Source organism: Ursus americanus, chromosome 32 (assembly GCF_024610735.1).
Source record: "Ursus americanus isolate L20-20 chromosome 32, mUrsAme1.1.p, whole genome shotgun sequence".
Taxonomy (NCBI): domain Eukaryota; kingdom Metazoa; phylum Chordata; class Mammalia; order Carnivora; family Ursidae; genus Ursus; species Ursus americanus.
The window spans coordinates 14,945,404-14,973,237 of record NC_142158.1 but is presented as its reverse complement, the minus strand read 5'-3'; the positions used below and the strand labels follow the sequence as shown (position 1 = coordinate 14,973,237).

General features: G+C 40.2%; 1 long non-coding RNA gene across 1 annotated transcript; it reads right to left on the bottom strand.

The window, feature by feature from the left end:
* Window positions 1-443: 443 nt before the first annotated feature.
* On the bottom strand, window positions 444-26,866 carry LOC123801498 (uncharacterized). The gene is made up of 3 exons (XR_006782254.2): window positions 26,795-26,866; window positions 3,980-4,101; window positions 444-1,017 (listed from the first exon to the last, which is right to left on the bottom strand). It is a non-coding gene; the product is annotated as an uncharacterized LOC123801498 (long non-coding RNA).
* Window positions 26,867-27,834: the final 968 nt, after the last annotated feature.

Genomic DNA, 27,834 nt, shown 5'->3' with positions numbered 1-27,834 from the left:
ATTCACAAAAGAAGTGTTCAGGTAGAATCAATGCAAGTTGCTTGTAGTTTGGATGCGAGATAGTAAGGAAAAGGGAAAAAAATCAAGAACAACTCTCATTTTCTAGGTTCAACCAACTGAGTGGCTGGTGCCATTCTCTGAATAGCGGCAGCTGAGGAAAGAACAGTCCATGCTTGTAAGTCATCCGAGTTATCAGATGAATATAATCCTGCAGCTCTGTGGGGAGATCTGAGCTACAGATACAACCCAGGACGTTGCAAGTCTAAAGCTGCTTTTTAGCAGCTTACCTGGTAAGACAGCCTGGAGTTGTGCTGTCCAATATGGTCACTGGCTTTATGTGGCAATATAAATTAATGAAATAAAAATTAAAAATTTGGTTTCTGAGTCATACGAACCACATTTCCTCAGTAGCCATGTGTAGCTAGCAGCGGATAAGTGCATGTATAGCATATTTCCATCCTTACAGAAATTTCTATTGGACAGTGTTGGTGTAGAAAGAGAAGAAAGGGGAATCTGGTATGGACCATAAGGAATTCCCAACTTGTAGTTAGAGTAGGAGGATCTGACAGAGGAAAGAGAATTAGTGGTCAGATAGGGAGAAAACCAGGATAGAGAAGGGGGTCACCGAAACCAAAGATGAGGACAGAAAAATGTTCATTGGATCTGACAACATGGAAATCATTGGTGACCATGACAAAAGCCATTTCTGGGGTGGGATGGGGCTCTATCAGGTGGATTGGAATGGGCTGTGAGCCAATGAGATGCAAGGGTCAGACACAACACCTCTACTCCACGGATCACGTAAAGTTGATTTCACGGCATAAATGAAAGCCAATGTGTTTTATTAAAAGCTATGTTGAAGGGCACCTGGGTGCCTCAGTCATTTAAGCATCCAACTCTTGGTTTCGGCTCAGGACATGATCTTAGGGTCATGAGATCAGGCCCCATGTTGGGCTTCTCGGTCAGCACGGAGTCTGCTTGTTCCTCTCCCTCTGCTCCTCTTCCCGCCTGTTCTTCCTCTCAAATAAATACAAAATTAAAATCTCATAAAAAAGGAAGAAAGAAAAAATAAATAAAAGCTATGTTGATAGCTTCAAATTTCTTCCAGAAAAATTTGCCTTGGTGATAGGGTTGCCAGAGTTAACAAATAATATAAAAGATTCCCTGTTAAATTGGAAATAAGATAAATAACAAGTACATTTTGAGTAAAAGCATATCCCAAATATTGCAAGGACCTATAGGAAATATTCATTGTTTATCTAAAATTCAAATTCAACTGGGTATCCTTTATCTGGCACTCCTACTTGGTGGGGATATTATAATTTCATTGTTGTTCAAAATATGGTAAATGAGATTTGATGAACTAGGAGATTAAAAATGTCTTTACAGGGGCACCTGGGTAGCTCAGACGGTTAAGTGTTTGCCTTCGGCTCAGGTCATGATCTTAGGGTCCTAGGATCAAGCCCTTAGTCGGGCTCCCTGCTCAGTGAAGAGTCTGCTTCTCCCTCTCCCACTGCCTGCTGCTCCTCCTGCTTGTGCGCTCTCTCTTTCTCACTCACTTTCTCTCTCAAATAAATAAAATCTTCTAAAAATAAAATAAAATAAAAATGTCTTTACATAAAATGATTTGGTAGTGAACTTCTACAAGGAAAAAAATTTATTTTAACTGTGTAGTCTACTTAATGGGAGAGAATATATTTCTATCATCTCTTAAAGTATAAATATCATAAATAAACAGTAAACTCTTCAAAAACCAAAAAATCACCTTTAAAATTTCTATTTACAAACCACACAGAACAGACAACCAGAGTTCCTACCACTAACTTCTTCTGCTGATAGTCACCCTATTTATTCATATTTTCATACCACTTGGTTAAAGCAAAAAAAAAAAAAAAAGAAAAAAATCGTCCTATCCTACATCAGTAATAGATTTTCCATTAATCAGCCCATTAAAGCTGGATCTTCTGATCCTCTCTCAGACAGCTGAGCTACCCATATAACTTTTGTTTTACGATTTGTCTGATAAATCTTTTGAAACATGAGGCATTCGGGGGCCGTGGGATGGAGAGAAGAGGTTGAAGAAGCCCTTCTCTGACTGCAGCCACCTGTGACTGTCCTGACTGATGTACCAGACGGGCACTACTGAGTAAAAATGCCACCTGGCTGCCTATGGAGACCTCTGCGCGTGGAAAACAAACATTCTCTTCCCTAGTGCTTCTTAAGGGTGAGGTTTTAAAAACCCCAACTGAAAAAGCCTTGTGTCCCCAGATGGCCTATGTAATAGACTATATTACTGACCCAGGTTTCCGTAAGCCGCCTGAATTCCTTCTCTTCACCACCCTACGCACTACGCTTTTAGAGACCTTTTCTGGGGCGCCTGGGTGGCTCAGTCGTTAAGCGTCTGCCTTCGGCTCAGGGCGTGATCCCGGCGTTCTGGGATCGAGCCCCACGTCAGGCTCCTCCGCTGTGAGCCTGCTTCTTCCTCTCCCACTCCCCCTGCTTGTGTTCCCTCTCTCGCTGGCTGTCTCTGTCAAATAAATAAATAAATTCTTTAAAAAAAAAAATAAAGACCTTTTCTGGCGATTGCCAAGATGTAGCAATAAAACCGCTTACTTCAAGGGCACCCAGAATTACGACACCAGAAAGGGATGTACAGAAGTCATCTATGGAGGTCTCTGTCTTCAGTCTCGAGTGCTAGCCCTTCAGGCTTCTGAACAGAGACCCATCCATTTCTGCTCTGGGTGTCACTATCCTTGTTGCGAGAATATCATAATCATCATGGAACTCTAACAGAGCTTTTAAAAACAAAGGTGCAATCTTATGTTTTGATTTTGTGATTAAAAAAAAAATCAAGTTCATCTTGGAGAACATATCTGCCAAAATGATTCAAAAAATTGCGACATATTCAACAGGATATATTTGTTCATCAGCTATACGCTAAGTGCTCAGTATAGGAATTATATAAAGAAGCACAAAATGTGGTCTCTGCCTTCAGGAAATTTCTAGTAAGCAAGAGAAATAAGACATGCCAAATAGCATGTTTCATAGCAGCGAAGGCTACGTTATCACATGCATTATAATATTTTAGAAATGTAAAAATATAATGATGTCTCTAAGAATTTTCCCTTGCTAATTTTAGAGTGGACATTCACTGGGCACCCACCCCTGGTGGAAGCTGAGACACTTGAGAACTTGTGTAACAAAAAGGAGAAGAGAAAGGAGACCACTAAAGGCTGCCCATGGTCAGTCTGGAAGTAGAGGAGAAGCTCTCAACCATGTTGGATTTGGTGGGATCTTAGCCTGCTGCCCGTGTGCCAGGGTCTTACACAGCTTCAGGAAACCACTCCCCTTCCACTTCCAGGTGGACAAGATGAGCCTGGAACATTTCATGGTGGTAGAAAGTAAGTGCTAAACTAACAAACCAACCAAGAACAACAAAACTCCACAACAACGGGATCATGTCAAAAGAACACAAAAGTCAACTGAAAGAGGTCCCAGCGGCCAAAGCTGGAACAATTAAAAAAAAAAAAAAGTCTTGTAGTAGAATGCAAAATATTTTTACAAATCCATGAGTCCATCCTGATATAAATATATGATCAAATAAATAAATAAACTAACAAATGGGGGAGAAGAGACAAATGTCCTGAATAATTCCAAATAATTTATGTAGATACTGCACCCTCAAGAAGATGGAGCATAACTCCCCGTTCCTTAACTATGGTCTGTACACTGTGACTTCCTTCCAAAGAATACTATACAGAAAGGGAAAAAGTAACTTTATAGTGGAAAAGTCTGGCAAGCTCTCCCTCAGCCAGGTGAGCAAGGCCACCATCAACAGCGAGCAGTCATGTTGCTAGTATGTGCCCCGATATGATGTGATGAAAATGTCATCTCACCTCTGTGCTTTTCCTCCCCCCAAAATCAGAATCCCAATCTTGTCATGAGAAAAACAACAGATGAGGGGCATTGTACAAAATACCTGACCAGTCCTCCTCAAAACTGTCAAGGTCATCAAAACAAGGACAGTTTGAGAAGCTCTCCATCTGGAAGAGTCTAAGGAGAAATGACAAGTACACAGAATATGGTATTCTGGATGGCATCCTGGAAAAAACAAAACAGGATAGCGGGTAAAAATTAAGGAAGTCTGAATAAAGTATGAACGTTAGTTAACAATAATGTATCAATTAATTATAACAAATGTACCACACTAATGTAAGATGTTAATAATAGGGGAAACTGAGGGCGCCTGGGTGGCTCAGTCGGTTAAGCATCTACCTGCAGCTCAGGTCATGATCCCGAGGTCCTGGGACTGAGTCCTGTATCAGGCTCCCTGCTTAGCAGGGAGTCTGCTTCTCCCTGTCCCTCTGCCACACACCCCTGCTCCTCGTGCTCGCTCTCTCTCTGTCTCTCTCTCTCAAATAAATAAATGTGAACTCTATTTTCTCATTAATTTTGTAACTCTAAAGCTGTTCTGAAAACTAAGGTCTATATAAAGTAAAAAATAAACATTCCTCCTTCCTGGAGCCCATCTTGGACAGAAGGATCTCATGCACAAATGGTAGAGCAGAGCCTTTCACCAGCAGGGCAAAAATGTCTTTTCTATATGTTTAAAACCTTATTATTTCCCACTTCAATGTCTATTTGAAGCATTTTCCCATCTAGGATTTTGATCAGACTATTGCACTGGAACAAATTTAGAAAGATGAAATTTAATGTGGTAAAGGGCTTATCCTGCTATCTGGGGGTCCAACAAACAGACAAATGCAGGTTGGAATTGGTGGGTCATCGGCAGCCCCTGTGGAAAGAACTCTGGAGTTTAGTAGGCCCTGTGATTCAACAGTGTAACAAGGCTACTCTCCGACAGCAGCTAGTGAAGCAGACAGGAGCATGGCTAGACAAGATGTGGCCATGGTTACAGACACTTTCAGTGAGCCACTATTGTCCTGACCATCCTCCTTGGGTGGCCGTTCTTTGATCTTGTCACCGCCAAGCCCAGTTGCATGTTGGGCATGCCCCAGATATGCCCGTTTTGGGTGGAGGAGCTCCAAACAACAAAAACGTCATTCCCAGGCTGACAGCCTTTGCTATTGAAAAAGCCGGAGCAACATTAGAGGACATCAATAGAATTAGGCACTCAAGATAACAGCTAACATTTCTTAAGTGATTATTCTATGCCAGGCACTATGCTAAATACTTTTCACATATGACCCAATTTTATCCTCTGTCAAGAGATGTGACCAGTGGGCTCCACCCTCATCATGGAGTGTGCCTGAGATTCTCTCTTCCTCTCCTTCTCTCTCTCTCTATTAAATAAAACTTAAAAAAAAAAAAAAAAGACATGACCACCACTCAGTGCCTACAACAAAAAGCTGAAATTATTGCTGAACAAGGGATAGCTGTGTTTATAAACCACACAGTCTCTGAGCAAAGCAGAGAGCTGCACTTGGATAGGATTTGGGCAAATGTTAAGTTCAGGGACTGTGCCTGTTCCGAAGCAGAGGTCTTAGGGATGGGTTGTTATTTAGCTCTGGAGACAGAGTAATTGAAGGAAGACAGTTGTTGGTGGGCTGACCTTCCGAAGGGGTCATTGCAGTGAGGCTGTTGCTAATTGGCTGTTTTTGAGAAGAACTGTGATCTGTCGTTGATTGGTTTACTGGTTACTGTAGCAAGTTGTCATTGATCAATTATGATTACCTGTTGCCAAAGCCAAAGAACAACTGGTACTTTCTTTAAAGTGAACTATCTTTTTTATTCTCATACCACAAAATACCATGATGCAGTTGCATTATTATCCTCAACCAGGGATTTAAGAAACTGAGACCGAAAGAAGTGACTTGTTTCCATTACAGAATTGTAAGATGGAGGCTTAAACCCAGCTCTCTCTATTGCCAAGGCTCTGTTCTTAAGCACGAAGTTATATGCACTAACTGATATCAGAGCTAGGATAAGGTGGGAAAGATACTGCTCTACCTGGCACTCATCATACCTTGAGTCTATTAGGTGAGGTATTAGTAACCTGGACCATATTCAGAAAATAATGAGAAAGGATGGGAAAATGAAAATAGTTTGCTGTTTGGTGTATTAGTCGGGGTTCTTCAGAGAAACAAAACCAATAGATAAATTTCTAGAAATACATAAGAAAGTCAGAGAATGAGAGAGAGAGGGAGAGAGAGAGAGAATGAAAGGGAGAAATTTTAGGCAGTTGGCTGACATGAATGCAGGGTTTAGCAAGTCAGAAATCTGTCAAGAAGGCCCACAGCCTGGAAATTCTGGCAAGAGTTGATATTGGGATCATCTTGAGTCCAAATTCCACAGGGCAGCAGGCTAGAAACTCAGCAGGGTTTCTATGTTACAGATTTGAGGCAGACTTGCATCCTTGGGCAACCTTAGTCTTTCCTCTTAAGGCCTTCACCTGACTGGTTGAGGCCCATTTACCTGATAGAGGGTAATGTGCTTTCCTTGAAGTCAGCTGATTTAATGTTAATCACATCTATAAATACCTTCACAGAAACTTCTAGAATAATTTTTGACCGAACAACTAGGAACCATAGCCTAGTCAAGATACTCATAAAATTAATTGTTACTTGATAAAGGTGGATTCAAGGGACCAGGGATATTTAGCTAGAAGAAAAGACTTAGATAGACCATAATAAAGTCTAGAAATATTTAGATGTAATCATGCAGATACGGGATTAGGTACTATAGTTCAGAGTTTAGGGACATGGTCTTCACACAAAACTGCAAATAGTGAGCCTAAGAAAGGATGCTGCCCGTACTTGCACAGCTGTTTAGTGGGGGCTGGTGTTTGGACCCAGCACTTTTGTGCACTGTGAAGATGGGGTAGGCAGTTCCTTTTGTGGGAAAACTGGAGGGCTACAGCTCCTTTCCCTCAGGGTACCTGGAAGCTCTCCTTCTTGCTTATGGACAAATGTCCTAAATTGCTTGGAAGACTTGTATGGCAACATAGGAAATAAGTGCTTTACAATCTGAAATAATCATGAAGGTGGGACAGAAAACAGGATGTCTTCGAGAACTTTCCTCAGAAGCAACCCATTGAAGGTAAAGAGGAAAAGACCGGAGAAAAATGCATCCAATTAAGCAAAAGTATTTTGTAATCACAGAGCCTTTTCCATGAGCCTTGGAATCCATGAATCTAGCTAAGCCCTCCAAAAATGGGACTCAGCACATCCTTAGAAGGAAGATAGAAGGTAAGACTCCAACATTTCCAATATCAACTTCCATCATACATCCCCTGTTTTGTATTCCTTCATGACTCATTCAGGACAAAAGCTCAGCTCCAACTTACAAACTGCCTATCCATTAAACACAGCTTAGAATACTTACACTTTAAAGTTTGGATTTATTTTGACAAAATTTAATTAGCATAACGTAAGATCAGAAAAGATTATGTATTATACAAACTAAAACATATTTTCTACAGAGAAGGCTAATACTATGCAAAGGTAATATAAAAGACTTTGTCTACTCAAATGATAGGGTTACCATAGTAATCTGTAATTCTTATTCTGCTACTAGCTATCTGGTGGCTAATGACATTCTTCTACTGGTGGAAAATATTGGAGATACACCTGTGATTGTCAGCTACAGCCAGAAGACCCCAGAGGTTTGGTTCTCTGGGGAGAAAGCTGTCTGTGAAATGAGCCATTTGCTGAGTTTGAAGGGAGTAGCAAGTGGTGGCAGAATGCCAAATGCTATCAGTGACCTGAATCAGTGTGCAAATGCCAAGAAAATAATTTCCAGGTGATGTCTCAGGAATTTTAATAGATTATAAATCAAAAATGGCTGCTTGCTGATAATATCATGCACTTCACCTTGAATTTCTAGAGTATTCATTGGACTGTGGATACGGAAGTTCTCAAAAGACATAAACATGTCTACTTAAATTCAGCAAAGAATGGAAAAATCTCATTTGAACCCCTATAATTACCTCTTCTTTAAACTGTTCTCCAGGGGAAATAATAAGAAAAGAAATCAATTCTAAAATGTAAAAATAGAGTAAGGGATGAAATCTCCATTCTTTTATTGGACAATTGCAATGGTAAGCAACCCTGCTACACTGTAGGATTCAATAGATAGCAGGGGTATTTGTGAAGTAGGAATACTTTCTAAAAGTTGCATTCACAGCTTTTTGGGTCCCTAAATAATTCTGGCATCGTAACCTGTTAGAGTCTGCCCTCCACTTCCACTCGATCGGCTGTGGAATCACAGACACTCCATGCCAGGATATACAGAAGCTCCCAGGAAGGGGCCTGTGTAAGTCAGAGTTCTCTAGGGAAACAGAACCAATAGGATGTGCATGTAGGTATATGTGTGTGTGTATATATGAATGCAGGTACTACATATATATACACAGATTTACTTTAACGAATTGCCTTGTGTGATGTGGGGGCTGGCAAGTCTAAAATCTGTAGAGTAGGCTGCCAGGCTGGAAACTCAGCAGGATTTGATTCTACCTAAGTAGTCTTGAGGTAGAACTCCTTCTTCTCAGAGAAATTTGTTTTTGCTCTTAAGACGTTCAACTGATCAGATGAGACCCACTCACTTTTGGAGGGTAATCTCCTTCAAAGTGAACTGATTGTGAATGTTAATCACACCAACAAACTACCCGCACAGCACATCCAGGTTAGTGTTTGACTAAACAACTGGGCATCAGAGCCTAGCCCAGTGGACACATACATTGAACCATCAGAGATCATTGGCTGAGGGCCCTTCAACATCCACCCTCGTTGTACCAACTGCCTGGAATGCCCTTCCCTGAGATACTCACATGGCTGATTGGCCCTTGACCAACATCTACCCTCGTTGTACCAACTGCCTGGAATGCCCTTCCCTGAGATACACTGCTGGTTCGTCTGGTCATTTTGGTCTCAGCTTGAATGTCATCTTCACAGGGGCTTCCGTGACCATCTGTTCTTATCCAGCTCCTTTTCCACCTCCCTTCTTTCTATCCCCATGCCCTGTTTCATTTTCTTCGTGGACATTTTATTTTCTTCATGGGAGTTTTTTGTTTGTTTTTCTTATTGTTTCTCTGTCCCACCAGAAGGTACTGTCTATTACAGCAGGTCCAGGACTATCTCATTCATCACTTGCTCATGTCCAGAACAGTACTGGCATAGAGCAGGCACTCAGTCAATATCTGTACAATCAATCAACAGAGCCAATGAGGCACATAACTCATTCTATTGTTAAATAGCTAATTTATAAGAAACTTATGAAAATGTTGTTACTTACGCTAAGCTGAAATCGCCTCTATATGTTTTCATCATTTGTCCTAGATTTATCTTTTGGACCGCCCAAAATCATTCTGTTTTTCATTCTATATCTTTAAGCATTTGGATACAGTATTTTTGGTCCCTATTAATTGTTTCTTATCCAGGCTAAATGCCTTTAATACCTCCTAATTATGGTTTCCAGAGTCTCCCCTAATTTGTTTGTATCCAAATGAAAGCTTGCTTTCTTAAGGCAAGCCTGCCAGAGTGGGACACATTATTCTGGCCAGGTTGTGAGCAGCACAAGGAGCAAGACTGCCACTTCCAAGACCTGAATGTTTTAACTCTATTAATTTGACCTAATGGATCATTATCATTTCTAGGAGTCAGAGCACACTCCTACATACACAGAAACATGACTCTTTATGGTGACTAGAAATTTACTGAACACCTGTCTGTGCTGAGCACAGTACACTGTGGGATTTTAAAATATATGTATCTGTCTCAAGAAGTTGATAGTCCAAGAAGAAAAAGAACTACAACACGTAATCAGAATTTTCAGAGCTGGTAGACAGTTTCAAGGACATCTAGTCTCATCCTCTCTGTTGATGGAAAAGCAATGGGGCCCCAGAGTAGTCAGTGATGAAATGATAATGAGTAAGACAGAAGAGAATGTAATTGAGTGATCAATCATACTGTGTGGACAATAAGAGCAGAAAAAGAAATTCAGAAGGGTAAGAAAATCAGTGGCACTTTGAGTTGCTGGTAAGAACCTCACAGAAGAAGGAAGCCTGGGCCTTGGGTTGTGGAGAGAATATGACAGATGGAGGACAGAGAAAGCCTTTGGGAAAAGTGAGCCCCTGAGAGGCCACCTAACAGGACAGAGGGTGGAATGTTCTTGAGACAAACTTACAAGAATAAACGGTATTTAGGTAAAATACCAGTATGTTATATAATGTGTGATTAATTAAATTATAAAAATAGTCTTTGTAAATGTAAAATTAAAGTTTTACAGAAAGCCTACAGACTAAGGAGAACCCAGCCCTTAGCAGACACCAGAGAATATGAACTAAATTCTATGGATAATTCTAATGTAAGTAACAAGAAGATGCTGTGAATAGTAATAACTAACCACACATCAAAAATCTGTGTATCACTGTGTTATTTATACGATATTTTCCTTCTAAAGCCCTAAGAGTACTAGAGCCTAGCAATAGTCCAGTGAACATGGTAGAAAAATAATAGTGTTTAGAAAAGAAGAAACTGATTCACAGAAAAGAATTTGGGTTCTCTAAGTTTTCTTCTGACTTTATTCTCTACATTTGTCATAGTACAATCTGAAAAAAGAGAGAGAGAGAGGAGAGGAGGAAGGAAGGGGGGAGAGAGGGAGGGAAGGAAAGAGGGAAGGGAGGAAGGAAAGAAGGAAGGAAGAAAGGAAGGAAGGAAGGAAAGAAGGAAGGAAGGAGGGAGGGAGGGAGGGAGGGAGGGAGGGAGGGAGGGAGGAAGAAGGATTAAAATCTTGTATTTCTAGAGGTGGTGATTATACAACATTGTGAATGTATTAAATGCCACTGAAATGTTCACTTTAAAATGGCTACTTTACATTATGTAAATATCAGCTCAATTTTTTAAAAATCTGTGTTACAAATTCAGAGGAGGTATTATAATACAATAAAACAATCTATTTCCATTGTATTATACACCTAAAAATCTTTCTCTTATTGGTTTATAAAAACAACACCTACATTTACTCATTGGATTCAGAGGATTCAGGAGTAGACTGGTCTCAAATTTGGGGTGAGCAGTATAGTGCTATGGAAATACCTCTGAATCCAGAATTTGTATAAAAAACTGTATATAATTATTTTCTTTGAAATTGGTTATGTGCCTTAGATTGAGTCATGTAATCACCTTGGATGTACTTTCTGCATCAGTATAATGGAGACAGAATTGTAAGGGTCAGCTGTGGCAATGCTATGTATATTCATTCAACAAATATGTTTGGAGCTCCTACTGTGTGCTAGACATTGCCTTGACATTGGAGATAGAGCAGAGGACAACTAGCTCAAATGCCTGCCCTCACTGAGTTTACATTCCAGTTATGCAGACTGATAAAGCGCAAGATCTCAATATGAAAATATATAGTATGGCAAATAGTGATAACTGCTATGCAAGGAAACAGAGCAGACAAGGGAGATTGAAAAGCACGTGCTGGTAGGAGGTATGCACATTTAGATGGAGAGGTCACTAAGAATGAGCCCCTTTGGGTTAAGATCTGAAGAAAATGCAAAAGCTGGTAGATAAATGGGGTAAGAGCATTCCAGCAGAGAGAATAGCCAGTGTTCAGCATGTTTGGAACAGCCAGTTCGCTGCACCTGGATAAGTAAGGGGAGAATAGTACAGATAAGGTAGGGCCTTGTAAGTGTTAATAAGAACTGTGACATAGGATTGACATAAGAAAACATTGGAGAGTTTTGAGCAGAGGGTCTTAATCTAATATATTTTTTAACAGAATTGCTCCGGCTGTTGTGTTGGGAATAGATTGAAGAGGGGGTAAGTGTATAAGCAGAGTAACCAGTTGGAAGGTTATTACAATGATATGGGCGAGAGATGATGGTGGTTTGGACCAGGGTTTTGGGCAGCAGGGGTGCTGAGACATGGTCAAGTTCAGGGTATATCACAAAGGTAAAGCCTTTGGATTTTGCTGTGAAGAGGAGGAGAGAGAAGATTCGAGGATGACACACCAAACATTTAATCTGACAACTGAAACCATAGGGTTGCCATTACCTGAGATGGGGAAGGCTGATGGAGGAGCACTTTGGACAAATGGTGGAAGGAGAGAGTCTCAGGGGCTCAGTTTTGAACATGTTAAGTTCAAGCTGTTAGATTTCTAAGTGAAGCATTGAATAGGCAGTTGGGTAAGTGAGCCTAGAGTTCAGGATGGAGGCACAGGCTGGAGAGACAAATTTGGGAATCATTGGCATATAATGACACTTGGCATTCATAGATTGTAAAGTGCTATTCCAACACACAGCATTGTTACCTAGCCATTACTCATGAATATAACACAACAGCAATCATTGCCCCACTAACCCCTCTGTTGGATCACCAAAGATTCTTTTTAAAAGATTTTTTTTTTTAAGAGAACACATTTTTTTTTTCTTTCCGGAAAATAAGGCATATGCAAGTGTTAAGTTTTTCTTGTTCTATTTCTCAGCTACTATTGCTGATCTTAAATACTAAGAAGTTCAGAGGTTCATAATTAGCTTTAGGCTTGCAAAGTATTATCAATTGGAAGTTCTGCGAAGGCCCTGTAATGCCATCCTCTTCAAGAATGCTTATCTTCCCAGGGACTGAAAAGGTCAAATGTGATATGCACAGTCTTAAAGAAGCATGACGCTGCTAGATCAGCCATTGTCTTGATAGTAATCACGTACTGAAGGATATACCGCCAATCTTTGATAAGAAATATGCTGGTAGCTAAAAACTTACACACTTTTGAACATTCTATCCCATAAAAAGAATTGAAAGAAACCTCTACTAAGATTTAACTACTGAAAAAAGGATTGTTTGAGGATGAAACAAAAATGTAAAACACAAGGATGAAAGTATATGGGGGAATTCCAAGAATAATGATTCTATTAAATCACCAAAATCTTGATTTATGTTGAGAAGCAGAATATGTATTTTGCCGTTTTGCTATTATATATCTACACGTCAATTCACAAAAATACAAATAGAAATATTTGGGGATTCGAAAATACAATATTGTTCTGAAATTTTTGAAGTATCGATACTTAAAAGCAAATTCTTGAATTTCTCGTTCTGCAAATGGTAGAGTGGCTTGTATTGGACTCACTCTCTTTCAGGTAACAGTTCTAAACTCTGGGCAAATATAAAGTTTAATTATTTGAAGGTCCTGAAAAGTCACGAACTTTAGGTAGGTGTCGGAGGGCATTGGACCCTTGAGAGAAAGGAACCACTCGGGCTGTAGTTCATGTTAATACAGCTTCTCTTCTGACAGCCTGCCCCAGTCCACACGACGAGCAGCAGCTAGAACCAGAGCGTAATACTGCAATGTTTTGGGCTTGTCAGAGGTTGGAGTGTGGGGCCAGCAAAGCAGCTAGAAATTGAGGGCAGAGTCTTGGAAAATCAGGATCCACAGAGAGTACGCCCCAAATCTGTAAAAACTCACATTAAATTCTTGCCTGAACCCTGATCTGTGTGCCTAGATGAGACACCAAGTAGACCGTCATAAAGCAACAGCTGGAAAAAAGCTGAGCAATGAATCGTCTGCTGCCCAATGCACGGGAGACCAAATTTGGAGTTTGCATCTGACCAAGTTGGATGGGTCCGGTAAACGCTAGGCTTTCCACCAATACCCTACCAGGGCCACAAGGAGTAAAGGTTATATCCTAGTTCTAAAGAATAGACCCTAACACTGATGGCAAAACTAAAACAAACCCCGTCTTTGGCTTCAAGCGTAAATTAAATCCTTATTTACAAAGTGAATGTGGAAATAAAGCAATGCTTGATAGAATTCGAGTCCCCCCAGAGTTAAAAACCTGGAACTGTGTTTGTCAAGGTGGGGAAGTGGGGAGCTGTTGAATCGTTTGCTCTCTTTATTTCTAATAAAAACAACAGCAACATACTTTCAAAACTGTCATTTCCCAGAAGTAATTTTGGGCCATCTTTCCTTTATTGTATCATCATGGTTAGCTAGCAGAACCAGTTTAGTCTTAGCTCAGCAGCCAATATTTCCAGTTTTCAAACTCTAAACATATTTCAGCTGGCTCTAAGATGATTCACTAACAAGCCAGACAACATAAAAAAATTCCTTAGAATTGGTATTTTGACATAACCAAATCCCCCACTGCAATAGGGCAATGTGACCAGGAAGCCATTACATTTTGAAAGCTACTTTTAATTTATTTTCTCAAAGTACTTTTTTCTTTATATATTATATATAAAATAAATGTATTATATATATATGAAATATCTCACTACATATATGTAAAATATATGTAGTGATAAAGGGAGAGAGAATGCATATTATATATACTATATTATGTGTATTATATATTATATTGTACTTTTATATAACAGTATGTATATAATATTAATATGTTAATATTTAATATATATAAGAAGCTTAACAGTCCCTGGGCTACCCTTCCTTATATCTGGTTCCCACCATCTTGAGGCAACAACCATTTTCAAATATTTCAAGGGTATCTTCTGGCATTACCATATTTCTAAAGCACGTGTTTATACCGATCTTCCTACCTTCTACCATTTTCCTGGGAGTTGTTTTCTCTCTCCTGTGTTAGATCCTCTTATTCTGGGATCCTACGCCTCCTTTTTTGATTTATCTCTCCTTCTGGTGGATCACATTATTGGGCATCCTGAGAAAGGATGCATGGGAGGGTTCACAGGAGAAAGAGCGCACATCTCAAACTGGAGTGTCAGATTCAAGGCGGAAATCAACTTTTCCTCAGATTTGGAAGACATTGCTGTTTTTGGTTTGCTTGGATATCTTCTCAGTTTCCAGCATCAGCTACCACTGTGATTCCTAATCACGTGTGTGACCTGTTTTTTTTTTTTTTTCTTTTGGAAGCTTTTAGAATCTTCCATTTATCACTAGTGTTTTGTTTTGGAAATTTCAGTGATGTGTCTTCATGTTGCCCCTCCCCCCCCATTCTTTTACTGGGCATTTAGTGGTTTGTTCAATCTGAAAACATGTGTCCTTCAATTCTGGATTATCTTGCATTATTTCTTTGATTTTTGATCCATTTCCTCTTTTCCTTCTTTTGTACATTCATTAATTAGATGAAAGACTCCATCCTTTTATTTTCTAAATTTTCTCTCCTGTTTATTTGATTTTTAACTCTATGCTGTCTTGTTCTGATTTCCAGGAGTTTTTCTTCAATGTATCTTCAACTATTCTATCAATTTAATTTCTGTTTATCCTAGTTTTATATTCTAAGAGTTCTTTTCTGTTTTCTGAATATTACTTTTTATATAATCATCTTTGTTTCATAGATACAACACTTTCCATTTGTGTCTTGGAGGATATTCTTTATTGTTTTGGTTTGTTTTGCTTGTTTTCTGTTTTAATGCTCCCTGTGTTGTTTCTGTCTCCTCTGAGTCACAGAATTCCCTCAAGTGTCTCACATTCCTTATTTGGGTGGCACCTGTGAAACTAGGGGGACTTAACTGTCAGTATCTGAGAACATTACTCTCATCTATTACCTTACTGGCATAAGCCGGAAGCCATCTTTCTGGAAGCCAAGCAGAGAAAGTGGCCTAGGGTCTCACCACTCAGAATGCAAGTAGCTCTCTTAACCTTCCTGTCTTAGCTGGTGCTGTGTCTTGCCTTCTCCTGTCCTAGTTAGGGGCAGGCTCTGGTTGGGAGCTAGAGAATGAGATCTGAGGGTCTGTTTCTGTTAGAGATTATCAGCCAATCCTTCCATCTTCAGCCCCACCCCAGCCACTTTCTGTGGTCCCTTGAAATACCCGACTGCTGAACTTCTAAGTTTGACAGTGTGAGTCAGCTTTCTGCTCCTCTGACGGTCTTCGTAGTTATGGCTTTACCTTAAACAGGTGAACATTTATGCTCAGGAAAAAGTACTGTACTTTTCTTGATTCACCCAAGATTTAGGCTTTGTGAGATCGTTCACAAATAAGCAAAAAATAAGTATGATTTGTTAGAATACCAAGTGGAGGGGCGCCTGGGTGGCTCAGTCGGTTAAGTGTCTGCCTTCGGTTCAAATCATGATTCAGGGTCCTGGGATCGAGTTCCGCATCGGGCTCCCTGCTCAGCAAGGGAGCCTGCTTCTCCTTCTCCCTCTCCCTCTGCTGCTCCCCCTGCTTGTGCTCTCTCACCCTCTCTGTCAAATAAATAAATAAAATCCATAAATAAATAAATAAATAAACAAATAAATACCAAGTGGATTGGGCTAAGTCTAACTTTTGATTTAGAACTAAAAGACTCTTTTCTACTGAAAGGCTGTAAGTCTTAAAACTTAAACACATATCAAAATAAACACCTCTAAAATCTCTGCATGAAGCTGATTAAAAACTATGCTTACCAATCAAAAACTTATGTGTTGTTTTTAAAATACGAAGCTTAAATTTACCTCCTGTACCTAAAAAGGGTATTTTTTAAAACATAATCTCCCCTAAATGTGACCCAAATCAAGAAGTATGCTTCTTAAGAAATCAAAAAAGCTGGGAATGAAATTTGGAATTTCAACAGTCGCTTGTCTTGATGATGTTCCACTAGTATTTTTTAAGATTTTATTTCAGAGGTTTTAAACTTCATTTTGGGCAAGAACTTGATGATATATCATCTTACAGTAAAATCTTCTAAGTCAGTGAATAAAACATGTAAACAAAGTTGCTGGACCTAGAAACATATTGATAAAGATCTGTTCCACAAATCCGTTTGACAGAAGCAAACATACTTGAGGTGATATAATTTATTACTTCCTCCGAAGCAGGACAGTCTCTAGACTTATTTGTGACGGAAACGAAGTGAACTGAAGAGTCTGTTCAAACATAACGCAGTGAATGGCTGCTTCTTGACCATTAGGCCAGAGCTCAGGTTCTGTCAGGTCCCTGCCCTGTGCGCCTTGAAGGCAGTTGCGGTCATCCACAGGGATGCTTTGTGCCTGAAGCTCCAATCAAGTGTTGAGGGTTTAATGTTTTTTGATCTCCCTGGAAACCTCTGCAAAGGGTCCCACTACTGGGATGGCGCTTAACCAAGATGCTGTTGTGTATCATTGAGTGACACTGATATCCTTGCTCTGGAAAAAGCTACAAGCTGTGAATGTTGGTAAAACCAACACATCCAAAAAACCAAACCAAACTAAAACAAAACAAAACAAAACAAAACAAAACAAAAAAACCCAACACATTCACACATATTCTTGCTTCTGTGGAAAATCTACTTACGTGGTGATATAGAGTGGTTTTCTTTGTTTAGACTGGAAACTGTTTGTTTAAGGAACTGGTTTCTTCAGTGATACCAGCTTTTATTTTATACTAAACTTTTGCTTTAAAAATAAAGTGGAAAGAAAGCCAGCAAAATATTAAACGGTAAACATAGAAAGATAATATTTATTTTCTCCTTTTAAACTTGCCTGTGTTTTCTAATTGGTTTATATTTGCAAAAGTGAAAATAAATGTTAATTGTTTAAAAAGATTTTATTTATTTATTTGACAGAGAGAGCGAGAGAGCACAAGCAGGGGGAGCAGCAGAGGGAGAGGGAGAAGCAGGCTCCCCGCTGAGCAGGGGGCAGGAGGGGGGGTGCGGTTCAATCCCAGGATTCTGTTATCATGACCTGAGCTGAACACGGACACTTAAATGACTGAGCCACCCTGGCACCCCAAATGTTAATTTTTTAAAATAAAATTTTAAGTGCTTCTAACGCAAAGCAGTTGCTCAGAAAAACAAATCCAAGAAGGAATTTATTAAGAATATCTCTATAAAAACATAAGTGAATCAAACCTAAAAGACGTAGCACTTATTAAACTGTACATTCCCCTGGAAAAATGCAAATTCTTTTTCTAGAACATGAGCTGCTAAAGGACAGAATCTGCATCATTCATTTATTCATTCATTCAACAAACATTTATTAAGCATGTACTATGTGCCAGGTACGCTTTTAGATGTTATAAAAACAAAAATGAATAAATCACATGAAATCCCTGCCCTGTGAAGATTATAATCTGGAGGGGATGGAGGAGAAAACAAAACATAAGCAGAATGAAGAATTATATAGTATATTATAAATTGGTACGTGCTAGGAAGAAAAATAAAGCAAGTAGGGTCATTCTTAAAATTATGACCATGTAAAATGCGCTTTGAGTTTACCTAAAATTTGACCATGATCTTATATTATAAGATATATATATATCTTATATACATTGATATTTATATATATAGATCTTATATACATTGATAAATATATATGTTTATATATATCATTTATATAAATTTATATATATATCTTATGTACATTGATAAATTTCTTTAGAAAATAATTTAATTTAAATCCAAATCATTTGAAGTTACTTCTACAAAGTAACATGTTGCCATTCAATAAAAGGACAATGTAAACCATCAGAACCATCAGAACCATCCCAAATTGAAACTCGAGGAGGCAGTGAGTTCTGTCAGAGGAAGTTCAATCAAAGACTTGCATTTCTAAGATTGCTAAGATTTCACTCAATCCACTGAATCAATCAATCAATGGATCGCTTTTGTGATTGGACACCGTAACACCTACCTGTCTCCACTGTTGTTCCACTTCTCCATCCTACCATCATATCTTACCAGGGCAACTGCAAATGCCTCCTGGCTAGCCTCCCTATTCCCCACTTGTCTCCCTACAATTCATTCCCCACAGAGCGGTCTGAGGAAACATCCATTTACTTACTCAACAAATATTTATCAAGCACCTGGTGTGTGCCAGGTACTGCTCAAGGGAAAAAGATATTGGTGAAAAAATACATAAACCTCTGTCTTCAGGGAGCTTATGTTCCGGCGGGGGGGGGGGGGGGAGGCAGAAAGGAAACAACACAAGCCAGTAACATATATATTAAATGGTGAGAGATGTTAAAAAAGAAAAAAGTAGGGGAGCCTGGGTGGCTCAGTCAGTTGAGCATCTGACTCTTGATTTCAGCTCAGGTCACGATCTCAGGGTCATGAGATTGAGCCCTGTGTTGGGCTCCCTGCTCAGCACGGAATATGCTTCTCCCTCTGCCTCTGCTCCTCCCCCAGCTTGTGTTCTCTCTCTCTCAAATAAATATAAATTAATTAATTAATTGACTAAATAGAAAAAAGAGAGCAAATGGGTACGCATGAAGTATTAGCGGTGGGTGGTCAGGATGGTCAGGGAAGACTTCACCGAGATAGCTATTTTTTGGACAAAGACTAAAAGGAAGTGGGGGGACTGAGCCGCACAGCTATCTGCGGAATGAGGATTCCAAGAAGGGGGAAAGCCAGAGCACATGCCCAGAGGCAGGAGCATCGTAAGCAACACTGAGAAAGCCAGTGTGGTGAAACAGAGCAAATAAAGGGAGACTTGTAAGAGATGAAGCCACCCAGAAAGAAAGGTGGCCAGATAAACTTTAAGGCTTTAGAGGTCATGATAAGGACTACAGAACAGAGAGGGGAGCTGTCTCAGAGTTTTAAACAAAGTGATGAAATTGGTCCTGTGTTTTAACAGGATCGCTTGACTGCTGTGAGAATAAACTGGAAGTGAGCAATAATCCAGGTGAGGGCTGAGGTTGGCTTGAATTAGGACAGTGACAGGTGGGGGGGGGAGAGTAGTTTAAAATGCAAATCTGATTCAATCACACCTACTAAATTCCCTGCAAAATGAATTTATTTTATGACACACAAAACAAAATCTAAACTCTTCTCCAGACCCACAAGACTCTATGTCATATGGGTCTTGACTCCTTTTCCAACCTTGTCCCATACCGTTCTCCCCCTCTAGCAGATGCCCTTCCTGTCCTTTCCTCTGCCAATACCCATCCTCCTGGTCTTTATACGTCTGTCTCTTTCTGTCATGCAGGTCTTGCCTTACGTGTTTTTTTCAGACAGGACTTCAAGAGTAAGCTTCTTGGAGTCTTGTTCAATATTTTACTCCCCAGTACCTAGAACAGTGCCGGGCACATAGTAGGTGCTCAATAGGGTCTTGTTAAATAATTATACTGCAGATGGATAACTTTATTTTCCCTTCAGCTTCTCAAAAAATAGCACAGACATAGATAGACTGATAGATAGATGATGATAGATAGATAGATAGATAGATAGATAGATAGATAGATAGATAGATGATAGATAGATGATAGATAAGGAGGAAATGATACCACTGATGATGCTTCCATAGGAAATAGGACATAGCTGTACATACTGCACCACTCTGATTTTATAAAATCCAAACACAATCGGGACCATAATAACTGCCAAGTTACCTCTACACTTACTTCGGAGGAGAGTTATTTTCCCCCTATAAAGGCTAATTCTTCCTCCAGCCCCAGCCCATCTCCACAGCCCCACTCCCTACTCGAGGTTCTTGCTCAGTTACTCCTCCCACTCATATGTCTCCATTGTCTCTCGCTACCAGCTATGCCCCCAACCTTCTAAACATCCTGAAATCTTCCTTTTTGAAGAAGAATCTCTTTTCTACCTCTATTGACCAATTCATCCCTTTTCCCTTTCTTCACAATAAAACTATTTTCAACTTCTCGTACCTCGTACACTAGCCAACCCACTCCAGTCTCGCCTCCCTTTCATTAAAATAATGAATGAATGAATGAATGAATGAATGATTAATGATATTGTTAATTGTAACGGTCATGATGGATATTAAGGACTGACTAGTCCGAGCTGGGCAGTATTCAAGTTCCCCTAACAACTTTCAAAGTTATGCATCATTAGCCCATTTCACAGCAAAGAACATGAGCATCAGAGATACTAAGTACTTTGCCCAGAGAAAAAGAATAACCATAATCAGTAAAAGGTGGTAGGGAGATTTAAAAAAAGTTTACCTAACTTTAACCAAATCACCTGTCCCTGCTGAAATTTTCATCCCTGAGGTCATCAACAAATTCTAAATAACAATTCTAATGAACACATTTTATCGCATTAGCAAGCTGTGTCCTATAGTATCAGAGAAGCCTAATGAAGAAAGGCTATTTTTGGAGGCTAGGAATGCTTAAAAATTTTTCCATATAAATTAATGGTAATTGTTTCTTTGCTTTATGCCATTTTGGCTTACAAATTTTCATAGGAGTGCTCTACTCTTGGATAGCAGGGGGAACCTGTATTGTGGTTCATATTATTAACTCCATAAATTATTAATAATAATTATTAATAACTGTTATTTTACCCCGAGAATATTTTTTATGTTTATACATGCATCAGTTTCTTTGCTCATACTATCTTTTTGCAGCTCAGCCCTTCCTTCTGGGATTACATTCCTTCTTCCTAAAGTACAGTTTCTAGAAATCCTTTCAAAGTAGGTGCATTATAATAGGTCTCATTTTTTAAAAAATCTGAGAATGTATCTATTTGCTGGTACTCTTGAAAAATAGTTTTCTTAGGTACGATTCTAGTTTGACAGTTATTTCTTCTCATTACTTTGAAGGGAAATGTTCGTTAGTTTCATTTTCACTTGAGGGACAATTTTTTTTAAGATTTATTTATTTAATTTTAGAGAAAGAGCAAGAGCGCCAGCAGGGGGAGGGGCAGAGGGAGAGAGAGAGAATCTCAAGCGACTCCCTACTGAGTGCGGAGCTGAATGTAGGGCTTGATCTCCTGACCCTGAGATCAGGACCTGAGCCAAAATCAAGAGTTGGGCAGAGCCACCCAGGCACCCCTTAAGGGGGAATTTTCTTGTCATCTTCCAGTTTTCATTTTTAATATGGACAGGTGTGCTGTCAGTCTATTGCTCTTCCTTCCTAGGTCATTTCTCTTCTCCTTGGCTGCTCTTAAGTTTGTCTTGTCTTTGGCATTCTGCAGTTTCGCTAATTTGTGCCTTGATGTGACTATCTTTTAACTTGCCCTGCTTGGCATTCATTGTGCCTTCTTTATCTGTGGACTTGTATCTTTAATCGATTGTAGAAAGTACTCAGCCATGATTTTGCAAAAATTGCCTCTCCTCCAATCTCTTTATTCTCTACTTCTTAGACTCTGCTTAGACATACATTAGAGTTCCTTGTTCTTTCCATCTTGTCTCTGAGTCTGTCATTAACATCTCCTATTTCATGTCTTTGTGCTACATGCTGAGTGATTGCTGCAGATTTTTTGCCAGTTCCTCAATTCTTCCTTTGGTTCTGATATGCTGTTTAACTCATTTGCTTTTTAACAAATGTATGTCAGTAATTATTATGTTCACTTTCAACAGTTTTTTTCTAATATTCCTGGTCAATTTTTGTCCATTTTTGTGATTCTGTATGCTGTCCTGTATACTTTTACACATAATTATTTTATATTCAAACTGATATCTCCAATTTCTGAAACCCTCAAAAGTCTAAACATATCATTGCTTTTTCCGCTAATTCTCATTTGAGGGGGTTATTTTTTCATGCAGTTATAAGCTGATATTTTGTGAAAAACCTGGGTGCTTAAATTGAAGATGCTTTCTCCAGAGACAATTTGTGTTCTTCTGAGATTTAGATGGCACTACTGCCCTGAGACCATTTTGGCCCCTTCCCAGTTTCTCTGGTTAATTTTCTAGTTTCTGGTTCAGCTCAGCCCCTTGGCCACTGGTCCAGGCTTCGTCTTCTTGTTGCTGTGCTGAAGGTAGATTTGCCTTTAGGCCAGTTCTGCCTTTCATATATGTTTATTGTTCCTGCTCGAGTATCAAGTACCTCTTAGAAGGAGTTGGGAGTGCTTGGAGATCTGTTCTTCCTATTGCAATGAGTTTAAAAACCATGCCTCAAGCATGATGGCGTAGTTTCAAATCAAAAGGGTTCTTCAAAGGATCTAGTCTACTATCATATCCTCTTCTTGTTTTCCTCCTTGCTGCTGCTTCTTTTTTTTAACCTACTGTTTTCAGTCCAAAATATCTTTTTTTTTCCCAGGAATCTCCTGCTACTTCTCTGAATTTCCTTTTTCAGTCCTTCACTCTCCCACATCTCCATTTTTCTTCCCCATGCTTTAAAGTATTTAAAGAGTTTTCCAGAATTCCAGTTCTCCTTTCTTCTTAGTTTATCTCATCCACACCCTTGGACTTCAGCTATGGTTCCAGTATTTCCAGCTCTTCCAACCTTAAATTATAAATCTGTTTCAATATATCCTCTCATAACCTCCATTTGGATTTTCCTCAAACTCAAAATCTGCACAACTGGCCTTATGATTTCTCCCATATTGCACCTACAACTCTGCTTCTCTTCCAATGTTTCTCAGTTTAGTTTCAGACACCACTGTCTACCACTCACCTAAGCCAGATGGGCCTGTCAATATTAACTCCTAAATATCCCTTAAATTCCGTCCTTTTCTCTTCTGTTTCCATCATCACTGCTGTAGTTGGTTCCTCATCATTTCTTCCTGATCAATTGCCATTACCTGCTTTTCTTTCTCTTGCCTCCAGATTCTCTGCTGAAATTTGCCCTACCCACTGCTGCTTTTGTGATCTTTCTGAAATGCGGATATGAACACGTCACTCCTCTGTGGAAAATTCTTCATTAGTTACCCCTTTAATGCATGGTAAGTCCTAGGCTTCATAACTGGGCATATAAGAGCTCCATGATGTAATTTAAAAGCTTTTTGCTTTTCTGCCTATTTTTCTTTATACTGCAAGAGGGCCATGAGCATATCTGTCTTGTTTACTTTGGCACTATCCTAATGCCAAGCCCAGGGTTGATATCTCATAGATAATTACTAAATGGATACATCGCTGCCTCATCTCTCATACTTCTGATTCATGGACCCTTCTTGCTAGCCAATCTGGACATTTTTTGCAGTAACACAAGTTTGTCCTCCTCTCACAATTCTAGACTAGTTACTGTTTACTTATTTATTTACACAAACACATTAGTTTATCTTGGAATGACCACTAATGCTCTAACTGATACTTTGTAGGTTCTCTGAATTAATAAGTAACAAATTTAGAAGTGCAGCCTAGGAGGTAACACATACCTGAACAGTTGACTGATACAAGGGACTGCAATCCAAGAGCAATTTTCCCCCAGGTGCTATATGCATAAGCAAATACAAGGATAGCCAAACATGTATCTTTCTTCTGCCCTTTCCAAGTCTGCAAACCAGATTTAACTAATCAAATTCTTTTGTAGGATGAATCCAAACAAAAGTAAAACAGAATAAAGGGCAAACAAATCAACTTCCTACAAAAAAACTGTAAAGGTAACCAAGACTTTCTCAAGCCCCAAATAGAGAGAGCACCAGCTCTAGAGACGCCCAGGTGTTAAAGGAAGCCCTTCCCCGAGGGAGGCGGGGCTTGCAGGACGGGGCGGATTTGTCCGGGCTGACCACGCCCCCTGTGGGCGGGGTGTAAGCAGGCAGGAAGCGCAGAAGTCTGCGCACCCCCCCCCGCCGTTTCCTAGGAGACGAAACACACAAGACGCCAGAGCTTCACAAGGGAGCGAGAGAGGTAAGCGGCCCGTGCAGGGCAGGTAATCCCGAGCGGGCTGCGGGGCCGCCACCCTCTGTCCGATCAAGCTCGAGCCTGTCCTGCGAGGCCCGCCCGGCATGTCCCCTCGGCGCCCCGACCTACTAGGGCCAACCTCCGCGGAGAGAAGGGGCCTGGACACTGGTAGGGGGAGGGACCGGAGGGAGAAGGACCCGAGGGGCGGGGGCGGGGGCGTAGCGGGGGGAGGGTCCTTCTGCGCCTACTTCTTTCCTTGCTCTCCCCAGGTCCCTTGGACCACTTTTCCGCGCTCCTTGATGGCGGGGTAGATTCCGGGTGTAAGGAAGGAAGACAACAGGCATCCCTCAGTGTGAGGACCCCCGACCCCGAACCTCTCCGTTTTGATTCCCCTACGCCCCCCTCCCCGCCTCCACCGCTCGCTCTACTGCCGGGGCTGGAGGGGAAACTACCTCAGGAGTGAGAACAGGAGTGAGACACGGGATCGCGTCTCGGGAAGGCAGCGGAATTGAGTTCAGAACTACTACAAAATAAAAAAGGAAGGAAAAGGAAGGAAAAGAAAGAAAGCTGGGTCTAAATTCCGTCCTCATTCGTGCATCCCAAATGACTCCCAGCGGAATCCCGGAGCAGGGTGGCCCTGGGGGGCGCCCAGCAGTGCCCCGCCAAGCCGGCTGCAGGTGTGCCAGGGGATCACTCGCCGGCTGCGGCCGGACACCAGGGTCCCGGGGACCACCGCTTTCCCGCACACCAGTAGGACCCCGGCCCCAGGAGTCTTTTAAAGGGCCCTAGTTTGCGAAAAAAGAAGAGAGAGTCGGCGTGATGAAAACTTTCTTACCGCAGATAACAAATTTTAATTTCGGGACAGAGTCGGGAGGGGGCAGGGAAGTGGGGAGCAATAAAACTGAATTTTAGGAGCTTGAAATTTCAATTCTAAAGGAGATTAATTATGTTTAGATAATCATTTCAAATGAGCAGATACCTGACCTATGATAACGAAATTCTTTGAGCCAAAGTAACAAATTACTCTCCAGCCTTCAGACTTCCCTTTACGTCCGCCGGCCCCCAATTCACCGAAGCATTTGGGGAAGGGAGAACCCCACCCCAAGGCGGCCACCTATCTGCCTATGCAAATTTGGCCTTGCGCAAGGATGTTTGATCTCTTCCTTGGGGTGTTTTTTTATTTTGTTTAGTTTAAAAATAATGTGTGAACGTTAGCACAAAGCACAATGCCGTTATTTTTTTAAACGCGAAATCTTTGTTGTCCCACTGTGAAAGCTCTCCTTTCAATCTCTGTAAACATATGTCTTGGTTACTTTGAAACCTTTTTTTTTGTTTTGCTCTTAAACAACTTAGTGATTTTTAAAACGTCATTATTTTTTAAACAAACGTTAATGTCAGCGTTGGAGAGATATCTTACAGTAGGTTCTGCAAAGACAAATTGAAGATTTCCAAAGGTTATCTGTTCAGTGATTGGCAGACACAAGTTTTACCCTCCATTTGCCCTCTGTGTTAATCTTCTTTAATCCTAAATCCCTGTTAGCTGGCAGAAGCTATTGAGAATACAGCTTAAGTTTACAGTAATTGTGCACTTAAATACACAGTAATTGTGCACTTATATAAAAAGAAGAAAAATATAATGGGAGAGAAATTATAAGGGTATCTATTTAATGTAGGTCTATAATTGAGCCTCTAATTCTTTCTTTAAATCGAAATATAAGGTTTGTTTAGCTACAGGAAAGTCACTAAATATTGTAGCTTAATTGTAGAAAATTCCAAGTTCCTAACAGTTCTGTTAAATTAAAGATCATAGTTGTATTACTTTTACTTGTGTTCTGCCTTGTTGCATATATATACATATATATGGAAATATATATACAGTTGACCCTTGAACAATGCAGGGATTAGAGGTGTGAACCTCCACATGGTAGAAAATTCTAGTGTAATTTTTTAAAAATTTTTTAAAGATTTTATTTATTCGACAGAGAGAGTGAAAGAGAGAGAGGGAGAGAGAGAGGGAACACAGGCAGGGGGAGTGGGAGAGGGAGAAGCAGGCTTCCAGCTGAGCAGGGAGCCAGATGTGGGCTCTATCCCAGGACCCTGGGATCATGACCTGGGTTGAAGGCAGACACTTAACAACTGAGCCACCCAGGCACCCCTCCAGTGTAATTTTTGACTCACCAAAAACCTAATAGCCCACTGTCAACCAGAAACCTTACTGATGACATAAACTGTTAATTAACACATATTTTGTATACGTATTGTATACTGTTTTCTTCCAATAAAGTAAGCTAGACAAAAGAACATGTTATTAAGAAAATCAGAAAGAAAATACATTTACAGTACTGTACGGTATTGATTGGAAAAAATCTGCATATAAGTGACTTGTACAGTTCAAACCCATGTTGTTCAAGAGTCAACTGTAGAGATGGAAATACTCACATACATAAGAAGTCATGTTAATACATCTCTGGCAGAATTTGTCTTCTGTAGATCGACAGAGAAGAATAAATGTAACCTGTAGAGAAATATTATTGTGTATGAACTGGGGACCTGTAAGCAACCTATGTTTTCTTAACTTACATCTGTTGCTTTTGACTAGTCATTAGCTTTGGAGCTTGCTATGGTACACTGATTAAAAGCTGTTTATGTGCCATCAGTGAGTAGAAATACGGGAATAATGATTAAAAAGAAAAAAACTCTTCACCTTGATATCTGTGCCTCTTTACACGAGGCCATTGTCTGTATTTTTTCTTTTTTTTTTTTTAAGATTTTATTTCTTTATTTGACAGAGGGAGAGAGAGCACAAGTAGGGGGAGCAGCAGGCAGAGGGAGAGGGAGAGAGAGAAACAGGCTCCCTGACGTGGGGTTCGATCCCAGGACCCTGAGATCATGACCTGAGCCAAAGGCAGGCGCTTAACAGCTGAACCATGCAGATGCCCCTGTTGCCTTTATATTTTCAAGGAGAATACGGGGACAACTGAAATGGTCGGCTCCTAACCCTGGAAAACGATCTGTTTTGTACTTAACATGACTCAAAAGAGGCCTCTCTAAGGTTTTTGTTTGGGAGTATATATAAACTTGTTTTACTTAAAGGTTAGGTAGGGCTTAAACTGGACAGATTCTCTGAGAGCTACAAATCAGACATTTTTAAAATCTATGTCATATCCATAATTTTCATCACTCCACCCTGTAAATGACAGAAGCTGAGAAATGGCTGTGCCCCGTTGCTTATTCCTGAATGTAAGTAGACCCTATTCTGTAGCCACCCTCACTTGAGACTGTGTTTCCAGTGTTTATTTGGAAAGTGGTTGGTTAGGCTTGGCGTGAAGTTTCTACAGTTCCCACTCCAAAAATGGTTGGGTTTCCAGGCCAATGCAGAAAGTCATCAATGAGTGAATGATCTGTAGTGCTAATAATGGTGGTGGTTGATGGTCTTAATAATGGAAGATAAAGAGGCAATTAATTCCACTTTTGGAAGT